This window comes from Anser brachyrhynchus, assembly GCF_964034855.1.
Source record: "Anser brachyrhynchus genome assembly, chromosome: 13".
Classification (NCBI taxonomy): domain Eukaryota; kingdom Metazoa; phylum Chordata; class Aves; order Anseriformes; family Anatidae; genus Anser; species Anser brachyrhynchus.
Genome location: NC_137708.1, coordinates 3,568,184 through 3,581,672, shown reverse-complemented (window position 1 = coordinate 3,581,672; position 13,489 = coordinate 3,568,184).

Genomic DNA, 13,489 nt, shown 5'->3' with positions numbered 1-13,489 from the left:
AGTATTGTTGTTTTATATTCAAAGTATTTGAAATACAGTGAGGTCTGTGTTGCAGCCCATCAAAATGGCACTTTCCTATTAAAAAAAAAAGAGACTGTGTTGTATGCCTTGGAGTGTTGTGAACGTCTTCTTGGACATTGTTCACTGTTGCAAAAACTGACAAGAATGTCATTTGTACTAAGAGGCAGATTTTGGGAAGTATCAGCTTCCTATGAAAAACTGATTTTTTTTACACTTAATTTGGTATCAAGTCAGGCAGAAACCACACGATTTAAAAATAAAGAAAAAAGACTAAAAGGAAATATATGGTACATGTAGTCTTAAGGACTTTCTCCTTTTGCCTGAAATTTTTAAACAAAAAATTAAAAAGAAAAACAAATTGCGGTATTCTCTATTTTCAGATAAACGTAATTGAGACAGGTGCTAAAAGTGCTTCTCTTTGATTTTGATTTTTGTACATCAGTAAGCCTAACTAGAACTTCAGCACCTTCTGTGTTCTGTAGATGTTTTGTTAAACCATTTGAGAACTTGTAAATGTGGATCAAAAATAAATAGCCATGAATTTATTTTAAAGTGTCTAGAATAAGCATATGAAAAAAACAATGTGTTGGCTCAATAGTGTTTCTCTGTTCTAAGTAGTTTCCAGAGAGAATGAAAAAAAAAAAGTCAAATTTTTGATAACTAGTGATCTAGCCAGGTGTATTAATGCATTATGCCTGGGTGCCTAAGCTACATGCCCAGTCATTGAAGGTAGACTTCAATGAATTGTAAAGAGCAGCAGCTGCACTGCTTGTATAAATACATCAAGACTTTGTAATTCTGTGAACAAAGCAATCTCTTTAGTACTTCTCAGGTAGTTATAGGGGCTTTTCAATGTCATGGTCTAACAGTAACTTCAGTATCCTTTTTTATTTATCCTTCTTCTCACTCTTTTCTCCTGTGGTCTTGCCATACTTTGTCACATTAGAATGAACTGACTGTTCTTGCTGTTTGCCACCTCCTCCTCTCATTGTATCTCTGGAGCTGGATGACATAACCTGACTTCGCTAATGTCTGTTAATCACATGAATAAAAGCAGAGTGTGGGCATCTTAATCCTCTCCTTTTCCTCTTGGAGTCTGGAGATCTTTATGTACAGTTTGCTTTTGGTATCTGATGGGGGCTTCTGCCATCATGGTGTTAAGTCCCTCTGGCAGTTACAGCATTGCTCAGGCATTTTTTCTGTGCTGTCCAATGCATCCCGTTGAAACTGAACTTCCCTTCTTCACCAGCTCAAAATTAGGGGAAGACATATTTGTTTTTTTCAGTGCTACCTTAGGCAATTATGGTTTCCCTTTTGGGTGGAATAAATCTAACTGCAATTATACTCAAAATGCACTCCTACTAAGAATTACTAAATATAAGAAAGCAGAGAAAATTAAAAGGAAAGAAACTTGGCTCATCAATTCTCACAAAATAAATCACATACTTACTCAGCTTATTTCTGGACAAGGGAAAACATTTCTCTAGAGCAGTCCTTTCCCTGACCATTCAGTTTGCAAGCGTTACTGAATCAATTTAAATTTTCAGATCTCTTTCTTCTGCTTATTTGTTACAACAAACAGCACAGAAGGCTAGCATGTCATTCATATTTATGTAACAAACTTTGAGTATTCCCAACTGGGAAGGCTACATCACTGCTATCTTATTACATCTGGGTGCATCTTCCTCTCTGTAGCAGGTGTATTAAAAGCCCAGATGATTTTAAATTCCATGGATTGAATATGCTATCAATTCAGATTTGAGAAGAGGGATGATACCTGTTCATGCAACTCACTCATCCCCTAAAACATATTCTTCTATTCTCCATTTTGAATGACAGTGGCTTCAATTGCGTTTGGTCTTCTGTCACAGCATTTTCTTAGCTTTTTACAAAATAAAAAAATAATAATAATTTGCAATTTGCAAAATAATTTGAAAAAAAAAATGAGTTATTGTTCATGCATTCTAGGAAGTTTTAACATAGATATGCAGCCCAAATAAGACTTACTGTGTTATTTATCTAGCAGGATCTCCCTTTAAGACATCATTACTTCAAGTATTAAGTGGGCTTCAATATGTAATGTCAACCTAAATGATCTGCATGTGCTGTAATTTTTTTTCTTAATCCTGTATGTGTGTATAGTAAACCAGGATGTCTCTGAAAACAGTACTGTGGATTAGTACTGTTATATGCTTAAAATTTATGCTGAGGTTGATATTAAATTCATATTTATATTTTTCTATGAAATCCTCTACTTGCAAGTTTGTCATACATGCCAGCATAATCACACATGCTCTGAGAAAGCACATGAACTAGAAACAATTGATGACCATGATGCATATATGCCTGTTCTTTAGCCAAGCTCTGTTCACAACCCAAAAATAAACAGAAGAGGAAATAGAGAATGAAAACCAATTAATAATAAATTCAACACTTAGGTTTAGCATGAAGGTCGAATGATCTACTATATTTGGACCTATGAAGTTATATAAAAGTCTGTAGGTCACTTTTGCGATATCTTTGTAGCTCTTCAGAAAGTGCACAGAAGTAAGGACCAGAGTATCTGTGAGAAGTTTTCACGTTTGCACCAATTCTACAGCCTTATACCTCGAAATGTTCGCTCTTGAAAGAATATGAAAAGGTCAGGATGTAAAAGAGAGAGATTTCCCTAAAGAGGAATAAAGGCTGGTGTGATGTTAGAATGGCTCACAGAAAGAATGAACAAGTGTGTCCCCAGCTGAACATTTAGCTACCGTTTGAGTTACACCGAACAGTTTGTACCAATTGAGATGATAAAAATGAATGAGTTGCATGCTTACCTGACGGTATGTGGGAAGAGGCTACTACAGCTACTATAGAAGTGCACTCAGTACTGAAGGGATCTGATTGTGCTAGTAAAATCACATGGATTGGTTTTATTGGACCAAAATGCTACCATTACAACTAATTTAATTAATTTCTCCCTCACCATTTAGATTTCATCAGTGTTTTGGTGAAATTGTCAAGTTTAAATAATTTTAAAGGATCACAAAAATGCATACATGCTCACACTGTAAACAAATGCCTTCGTATTCAGAGTCGACTTACTGTCTGTACAAGGCATACTGCTTCATAATGTGAATTAAAAAGTGAATCACTTCTCTTAATCATCATAAAAATCCTATATTAAACATGGTGCCTATTTAGTCTTTTTTGGTTTTCTGTAATTTTTGAGTAAGTCATCTTGTATTTTGCACTGACTGAAAAATGTATTTTGACATTTTTAAAATTAAAACCGTCATGGTATTTAAAGATGAACTTAAGCTCTACTAATTCTATTAAACTGCAGGCTGCCAATGAGTTATAAAGTCTAATTAATCATTTTGTCAGCTTTGCCTTCTGAAGCTAGTCAATATAAATTTGAATAAATAGGAAGCTGTTGACCCAGGAACCTCTGGATGTTCTGAATAAAGATGTGTGCCAGTTGTAAAATACTCTAACTATTGCCAATTTTGACTGCACATAGTATGCACTAATACAGCAGGAAATTTTCAGTACGAGCATACATGCGTGGTGGTAAAGTCATGTTTATTGCCACAAATAAATAATTTAATTTTAAGGGATATGTCTAGTAATTTCTTACGTGTTTCATCTAAAGATAGTGGTTTTGAGGACAAAAACTTTTTAGTCAAAGTTTGTCGCTGACACTGCAGTGTGACATGTCACATCAGGTTGCATCAATAGAGCCATGTTATGTAAAAGTAATGAAATGTGACTGATAGAACCCAAGATACTGTAACATACTGTAACATAATGTGTCAGCATTTCTTTAATGGAGCCTTTCAGGAATGCTTTTTGGTAAAATACCTTACAAAATCAGTTACAGAAAGTGATGAGGAGATATAAAATATCTGTTCTCTGTTGCTGCATGGAACACATGAAATAGCCTAAATAAAAATGTTTTCCAGTAATTTCATTAGAAATATATCTGATCTGTAAAGTTACAACAGTGATGTGTATGCGTCATCCCAGATAATTCTGTAACTGTATATTGCGAAATTAGTTTCCTGATCCTATACAGGAACAAAAATATCCCTGTGTATGATACAAGATTGCATTGGCATGCCCATGTTATTGTAATTTCTCTCAACCTACTAGGAAAAATATATATATATATTGGTAATATAGTCTAAATATATGGGAAACCTCGTTTTCATTAAAAAAAAAAAATCCATGTTCCTAGAAACAAAATGACTATTTACTTTTCTAGAGGTCGAAATGCCTGTATTTCTTAATATCTCACTAAGCTTTTGAACCAGAAAACAGAATAGCATTGTGTGAAGGATGTGACATATAAAACACCATTGCCACTGACATCCTTCTTCTGAGGATGAAAGACAGTGAACTGTTTGTCTTCAGCAGATTAACAGGGAAGGTTGTTTTTGTTTGTCTGACTGGTCAAGGACAATTTACAGTTCAGTTACTCTGAAGGAAAGACTTGTTGATTTGAGAGCACTCCTATTATAGCTCCAGGTAGAGGATGATAGATTTAGCCGTCATTGTGATAAACTGCAGCCTATATGCTTGCAATACACAAAATAAATAAAACACTGGTAGATCTGTTTGGTTCAGCTACTTAACACCAAGTGTTGGCATGTAGGTGTAGGCTTCTTTAGTGAAGGTACTAAGGATACCAAATGTTCCCATTAGTCCAAACATATCTTTTTTTTTTTTTTTAATAGAATATTTAATACTTGTTAGGAGGGAAAAAAAAAAAACACAACTTTTTTTCCATAAACATGACTTTTGAATCCCTGTAGGTCAAAAGTGAAATTTATACTTCCTACAAAATACTCCTACTTCTCTTTAAATAGTTAAATACTTGCTTTCTCAATTTTTTTATCTTTGCATTTCAGAGTCATGTGTTTTTAAAAATGTAGTTCTTCCCCTGACTGTGGAAGATTCTCTGTAGAGTCTCTCTCTTGCAACATCACTGTGACAGAGGCCACACATTTCCTTATAGGTTTAATTGATCTATTAGTTCAGTTGCTTATTTTCTGGTTGGTTATTACCCCCGATAGCTGTTATCGTTCCATTAGAGCAATCTTGTCAATTCTCAGTTGCTTATAATTCCTTTTAAGGTATATTCACTATAGATATAGCAGCTCCTCAGTTTTATTTGCTAATGGGAATTGCTTGTTATGCCACTAAGCTTTAACTAATATGAGTTTTCTGTTGTGAAGTGTTCATTTCTATTCTTTTGATGACTACACATGAGATAAATCACTGGTAAAAGTACAAAATCCACCATATTCTACTCAATTATACCACTCTACAAATATATATTTTTAAATTAAAATTAATACACCAATGAAACAACTAGTAAAACTGTAGAAATAAATCAATAAAAAATACCTTTCACCTGCATGTTTCTTCATATCTACTTCCATGGCCTCCTATGTAAGGAGGCAGTATAGGCTGATCTTAAATTTTCCATTATGTTGTGGTGCAAATAACACTAACATTAGCGTATATATTGTAAATGCATATCTACTGATTCTTAATTTCATAAGATCCTGAACTGAAAGGAAAACATTTATGTTCAAAACTCAGAATTTAACCTCCATTTTTCATTAACGCATTGGGCTTAAAAACAAACTATTCAAGCAAGGACAAAGCAATTAAAGAAAGTGTTTGTTTGTATGTAAGATATAAATAATACGTGCTATAGAAAATATCATTGCAGAAAAACACGACACCAACTGACAGTTCTGAATCTGTGGTTTGTGCAGACTGCAGCCCACAATAACTGTGTGCATCTCTTTGTTCTGTCTAGTGGCTAGATCAAAAATGGAGGAGAAGTCAGCCCTTTATTATTGTCAACTCGTAGTTCAAGCAGCAAAGATTGTTCAGCTTCTGTACACTTCATTTCCAAAAAGAGTTACATAGTTTTCTGGTTTTCAAGATAGCTTTTTTTTTTTTTTAAACACTTAGCTTTGCAAAAATACATGAAGATTTAATGATAGCACTTAACAGTTAAGTTTCCTTCTGTATGAATACCACATAGATCTTTTGTTGTTTTGTGTCCTTCCCATAAAGTGATCTTTATCCTTGAGATGCATTTGTATCTTTTTGAATACTAAGAAATCACCTACTGATTCAGGAAGCAATAGCTTTGAAATACAGGGAACATGCAATTCTACATGAAGTACCTTGATACACAGAAATCACGTGGAAGTCACCCTTTCTGCCCTCCAGGAAGGGGATGAGAGCAGAAAAGGAACAGTCTGCTTTATTTTTATCTTGGCTTTGAATGGAGTATAGGTAACACTGTTAGAGGAAATACTACAGACTGGCATCAGGTAGTTCTACCAGCCAGGATGGACTGTTTGGTCCACTGACACAATTCTGTGCTTAATATTGATATTTCGTCGGTGGTCACAAAATATTATATATTTTGTTATTATGTGGACTCGAACAGAAAAATGCCTGTCACTTCTAAGAATGATAACTGTTTTAGGGAAAAGGAGGAAGGCATGATATTGCAAGTCTGACAGTGAGGTGTGAAAACAGTGTTGCTGCTTTTTCATTTGTTTGTAAATACATAGATATATAACAAATTCGTAATTAATAATAACTCAGATAATATAACAGCAGTAGGTAATATTAGAGGTAATATAAATGCTGTCAATAGAACTTCATTGCATACAGGCATGGTTTTGGGAGGCTGAAATGTGGCATAGGTCATCAAAATCATCTGCTTGTGTCATTTATTTAGTAGGTTGCTTCCAGGAAGGGAAGGACTGCAACATTCTCTGTCAGCTAACTGTTGATCTTTCAAATCAAAATTGTATGTGGAAAATACTTAGAAAGTTTTAATACTGACAAATGTAATTTTTTTTTTTAATGAAGTTTTGCACAGCTATGTTCTTCCTCCTGTATAGTTTTTTGTTTGTTTTGTTTCTTAATTTCTTCTCTGTTTTTCATGACTAACTTAATTTTTTCCCAGATTTGCTTTATTTAATTGAATTCTTGAATAAGTTTTACTTACCTGTGTTCACAGTAAGCCTGGCTTGTTGCTTGTGCACTTCCTCCGCCCAGCATATAGTAATTACTAAAAATGCCAAGGAAAAACAAACTACAAGGCAATAAATAAAATGGATGTTTTATTAAATAAGGTATTGAATTTGTTGTGACTGTACAGGGCAAAATTGCTAAAAATTGCTGAAGAGTCCAAGAAAGAAATATTTAATAAATATTTCTTACTTTTTGTGAGTAATATATGGGCAAAATAATGGAGAATACAAAATAGGCTAATTCTTGTCCATTCCCTTGGCCCTTACTGAAAGAAAGCATGTGGAGGAATTCTTGACTGAATTTTACAGTTCACACTGACTGTTGCCTATCAGATATTCTTAATGACTTTTTTGATCAGTACAGCACACTTTAAAATTAGCTTTGAAGAATGGAAATAGTGAATACATTAGAGATAACTGTGAGTAGGACTAGAAGAGGACTAATCCCCCCCTCTTCTAGCAGTTCGACTGCCAACCACCTATTTAAGTGCCATACTCTTAAAATAAATGCCTGAGCAGTCTTGAGAGTCAGTTCCAAAATTTTCAAGTTAGTTTTTCCTTGTGAATTTTCGGTCATTTAACTTAGAAGACATCAGAAAATCAAGTGGTCTAAATACCATTTAAGACAGGGCAGTTTTAATATGCTTGAGAATCATCCCTCGAAGTGTAACTCAATAGCAAGTAAGTGTGTGTGGTGACAGTCTAGAAGGTTTCTCACAGTTCAAGAGGCATTCAACGCTGCCATTCTACAATGAGACATCATGGTTTCCCTGCCAAAAGGAAAACCTATATGAAAGATATGATATGAGAATAAGGTGACTTGGCAACGCTGATGTGATTTTAATGGAAGAATTAGCTGGAAACGAACATATGCTGTACCAATTGCATGAAGAGATTGTAAGCGCATTCAGGTTGTATATAATTTATTGTTTTTTTTTTTTCTTAGTGATTAGAGAAAGCAAACAAGTCCATCTCTGCACTCAGGGAAATTAGGGAATCAATTTCATGGAAGGAACAATAACAAACAAACAGAAAGCCTCTACCCTAGTACAGGAATATTCACATTTACAAAGTTGTGCAGGTTAAGCAAAAAAGTTTCTTCTATTTGCAACGTGATTTTTCATTTTGTACTGCAGGCTTTTAGGGTTATTAAATGTCTAGATTTTAAAGTGTATTTCATCAACTGAAGCAGTATACCAGAAGCCAAATTCTCATTTTTGATACGCAAGCATCACTCTCACTGATTTCATTATGAACTTTTCATTTATATTCAAGAAAGTGATGTTTGACTCTGCAGTGGTCTGATGTATAGGATGGACTAGGCATTGGAATTCTAAGTGTTTCAAAATAATTTTAATGCACAGAGTCACTGAAAGACTTTTTCTGCTTAAGGGGGAAAAAATGATATTAGCTAACAAGATTACCAGTATGCTTCAAAAAAGGGATCCAGAGAGGCCTCCACAGGGCACACATGTTCCAAACCAGACCTGCGAATGTTACCAAGTATGTGGAACATTCGAAGCAAACCTCTCAAGTCTATGAAACATCTTTTTGCTCTCTCTGGATCAACCACAAATCATAGGGAATGCATGTTGTGCTGTCCTGTGTCCTACACAGCTATAGAGTTCAAGTTACCTTCACAGAACAGCAGGGAAAATAGTCTGTAAACAAATGATTGAATGAAATTTTGTGGTCTGGAGGAAAAGAGGAAGAAAGCGGTCACGAAGCTGACATCTGCATAAATTATCCTGATCCTTTTCCCACCGTTTTTTGTGACTCCAATGCCTAAATTGTATGAGGATTCTCTTTGCTCTCCTTTGTGCTTAAACTGGACATGGTATTTCAGCTCAAGTCTTTTCCGTACTAATAGAGAAGAAGAATTCATGTGTTGTGAGGACATGCTGTTGTTTATACACCACAGGAAGAGATGCAGCAATTGTGGTTTTTTTTTTTGGAAGAGTGGCACTTTGATGCACAGCTTGTGATCTGTTGCCTGTGGATGTTCCTTTCAGGTGTTCCATCAGTTTGTTCCCAGATTGGTATTTGTCTTCCGAACTGTTTCTATTTAGGCATCAAATCTTAGGTGTAAGATCTTACTGAATTGCATGGGTTGGGGTGGGGGCAGAGCGCTCAGTTAATCTTTACAGTTTTTCAGGATTTGAAATGCCAAACTTCTCTTTCTGTATACTTCCAGGCACCTCCCAGCTTTTTTTGTCATTTGCAGATGAAGTAAGCTTTCTCTCTGCCCCATCACAGTGTTGAGTTCTTTGTGTGTTTTTTCCCTGAATAGAAGAAAATGTATTAACATATTTTAAAATTTTTCTTCATACTTCAGGTTTTCAGACGGACAGTTTTAAAATTGAATAGACAGTACAAGCAGTCTCTCAGCTCTTTGAATCTCCGTTATATCCAGATTGTTGCAGTTTCCTCCATGGTGACTGACTGTCACAGGTTTAAAAATATTTATTTGAAATTCTAATTATCCTACAGCAGAGCTATCTAAAAGTGCAAAACGAAGCAATTTCATTTGGTCTGTGATCCTGCTGGTTTGAAGTTTTTGGTTTAAAACAAAAACAAAAACAAAAAAAAACTGGGGGACTTAATAAATTGGCAAAAGGGCATCAACAGATAGCTGGATACAGCTCTTACTTCATCTGGTTGCATGCAAAACAATCTGTGCCACTCTGTTTATTTAGTTCCAATATAATTCCTGAGTTATCCAAAGCAAATAAGGCATCGTGGAATCAGATAACAAACCACACAATTACAGAAAGGGGTCAAAAAGTACATTTTCACAAATACATGTGAGTTAGTTTGCAATAGAAATAACTGGGGTATTACGTTATTGTCACCTGACATCAGTTTATTAAGCATTGCTCTTTGCTGTTGCAAAGGCAAATAATGCTACCTGTAAATTTGCAACATAAGTTTTGATCTATGAAGTAGAAAGGTGATTTTCCGTGTGAAATCATGACTTTAAATGTCTAAATACTCTAAACTGTCATAAGTTAATATAACAGTCAGCTGTTGCAAAGTTAAATACCCAAATAGTTATAAGTAAATATATGTTCCCATACTTAGATTTTCAGTTTTGTTCTTCAGTGTATAAAGCTGTAATGAAAGTTTTCCCCTCAGTAACTCAGTTTTCCTTACTTACAGAGACAGCCCAACATTTACCAGCAATTGTTTTTTTTTTTTTTATTTTTTATTTTAACTCTGAAATTATGTTTTATCTCCACTAGGGAGCAGCAAATGACATAAAAACATTCTCATTACTCCGTCTGTTAATCCTGCTGAAAGTAACAGCATAGAAACTGGATGAAGACTTCTTTCATTCAGTGATCTGGCAGGTTTCAAAGGAGTTCCCTTTCAGTTCCTATTTGTTTGAACAGTTGTAATTTTTGAAAACCTCACAGTAGCCTTACCTCTTCCTGTCTCTCTAGCTATGTTCCTTTTATTTCCCCCTATATAAGGTGGCTTTCAGTGCATAAAAAAGGTTTTCTTTCATGTTCGAGCTGCTGTCCGTGGGTTATTGATAGGCCTGGACGCTTAAATTTGCCTCAGATGGAGACTCAGTATGCTTTCTCTTTTGATATATTTTAATTTTTAATAGTATCTTTGTTACAGAAGGACCTTGAATTAAAGAATATGTTCATTGTTTTTATATTTTATATATTATTAAATTCCGTATCCCCTTAATTGTATTTGCTCCCCCAAGAAGAAAACAAAGTTTCATTACGAAGTGCACTAAAAACAAATACATGGTTTGTATAACATAACATATGCTAATAATATAAGGAGAGTATGTTCACAAAGAAAAAGAGCAAGCATCTGAGATGGCACAAAATTTCTTCTGGACTAATGGGCTTAAATTTTTGAAAAAATTAAACCTTTTTTTTTTGTGGTTGTCAGCTGCTGAACTGTGGAGTCATTTTGCAATAAAAGTGAAGGATGCCCTTTTTTGGAGTCATTTAGGAGTGGACAGAAAAGCTCTAAACAATGTGTTGCAGAAAATAATCTTGCAGTGGCAGCAAGAGAGAGGCACAATCATCGTATTTCTTGCTCTGATCTCTTCCTTCTTCTGACACTTAACTGGAATATGTAAATGATAGATATTAAAAATAGGAAATTAATTTTGGGCCTGTCAGAAAGATGGCTGTGATAGTCTTTGTTTCAGTTTGGGGCTGTCGGCAGGTTTTGTGAGTGCTTGAAAGAGACACTTGCTTCTGTACCAGGAAGTGTACCATTGTTTTAGTCCCCATATACCAAATGTGGGATGCGAAGAGACTGGCGGTGTTCCTAGGCCAGCAGTACCCTGCATACAGCCGGCATGCTACTGCAGCATCCTGCAGAAACGTGAGAAGGTATTTGAATTGAAAGAAAAGACCATTACACCTTTTGCTATCAGGTGGTATCTCTTCCTGAGGCTCTCCGTATTTCTGAATAATGCTATTCATAAGTTCTGAAAGAGGCATTTGGCTTCATTTAAGTCCTCAGGTGATTTTTTGGGTTGAGAAAGACATAACTTTGTAGAAATAACCACGACGTGTATATTATCAGTGCTCTTTTTTGCATTAACATTTACAGTGGATGTTGCTAGATGATAATATATACCTCTAAAAATGATGTACCTGTCCCCAAAAAACATGAAGTGATACTTTTGAAAGAAAGACTGTTTCTACCTTTTATAAATATATACGAAAAAAAAAAAAACTCACAAGAACTTTGCAAGCTGCTTCCTCTTAATTCTTTGTGAACTGGAAAAACACTGTGTAAGGCATGTTTTTGAACATCAGCACTTCAAAGGTGACGTACCTAGTCCATGAGGCAGCACTGATGGCATATTTTGTCCTGTCTCTCTGGTACATTAGGCAGCCCTAAGGCAATTGAAAGGCCTGTTAGAGTCTCGTCTACCTAACCTTCCCATTTCTGCTTTCTCACGTCTGCCAGACACGCAGGAAATTCGGATCTCTTAAATGTTTCCAAAGTGATTCAAAACCTCCCCCTTTTCTACCCTTTTCCACCTAGCTTATATGCTTAACTACGTTGACTTAACCAGACTCAATGTGTTTATAATTGTTGAGCATATGGCAAAAGATAGATGGAGATGCATATTTTGTCTGTGAGTAACATGCTGCCCACCAAAATGAAACCGATGGAATAATGAACGCGTGCCTAGTTTCACAAAGCGTGCAGAAAGGGATCATGTCTTGGATACTGTCGGCTGAAGTACACTCAGAAAATCTTCACCAGCTGGATCGACCCCAGCCCATAGCATCACCTGCCTTAATGGCACAGATCCTTTCTGCTTCAGCGCACTTTCCTTTCTCCTGAAAAGAACCTGTATACAGGAGATACGAATCCACAAGTGATAATTTGCTCTATGTGATAAACACCCTACAACATGCATTTCCCCCATTACCTCCACCCAAAGGGCTTACGTTGCTTTTATGAGGAAAGGGAGAATGTGCTGCAGAGTTACTGCTTTGTCTGTTGTGACAGTTTGTTTGTTTCTGTGTAGACTGGAGAACAGGAGAGCTTACTGAAAAATGACAGTACTGTGGATGGAAAAATAAGTAACGAGAAATTACTGAAAGTATTATCAGTTGTTCCTTTCTTCTACCAAAAGGAAAAATAGACACTCAAATTTATCATTTCTCATATGCCATGCATGAAAGTGATTGGGATAATTTACGTTCACACTTATTTTGATAGACAGTGAATAGATTGATAGTGAATTCAACTTTTTATCACTAGCCATCTGTATCCAAAAGCAATAGGAGCATTGCAAATTACTCTGTTTTGGGGTAGAATTGTAATTCAATAGAAAGGTAAAATCATAGAAAATACCTGAAAAATGACCATAAGTTTGCAGATATATTAGGATCGCAATGAATATAAACTATTGAGTTCCATTGAATTATTTATGGAGTTCCAGGACATAAGATTTCTGTCATTATGTTGACTGTGTTATAATTAGAAGAACTCTGGCATCAACTTCAAGTTGCACACAAACCAAAAATAAATAAGATCAATCATAAGATCATGATATTGAGTGAAAGACCTAAAGTATGCTGAGTTCCTAATATATGGAGGAAAAAAAAAAAAAGCTTCAGCTGCTCTGCTAAGACAGAATATTGAAGGTGTTGGAATTTTTCACTGACACAATGGTACAGATTTCGGAAAATATTTAAATATTTTTTTCCTTGTAAATCTAACATAGAGGCATCAGCAATTTACTATTCAGGACAAATTTACACATTTGTCAGTGCCTCTGAGTAGCCTTAATAACCGAGCTGCTAACTCTGATGAACATTAAAAGCAGTCTGTGTTCTCAGATGCATCTTCATAAACTGCAGTAATCTATCGTACTCTATTGGAGCACACTGTGTAACTGAGGGTGGAATTTTTCC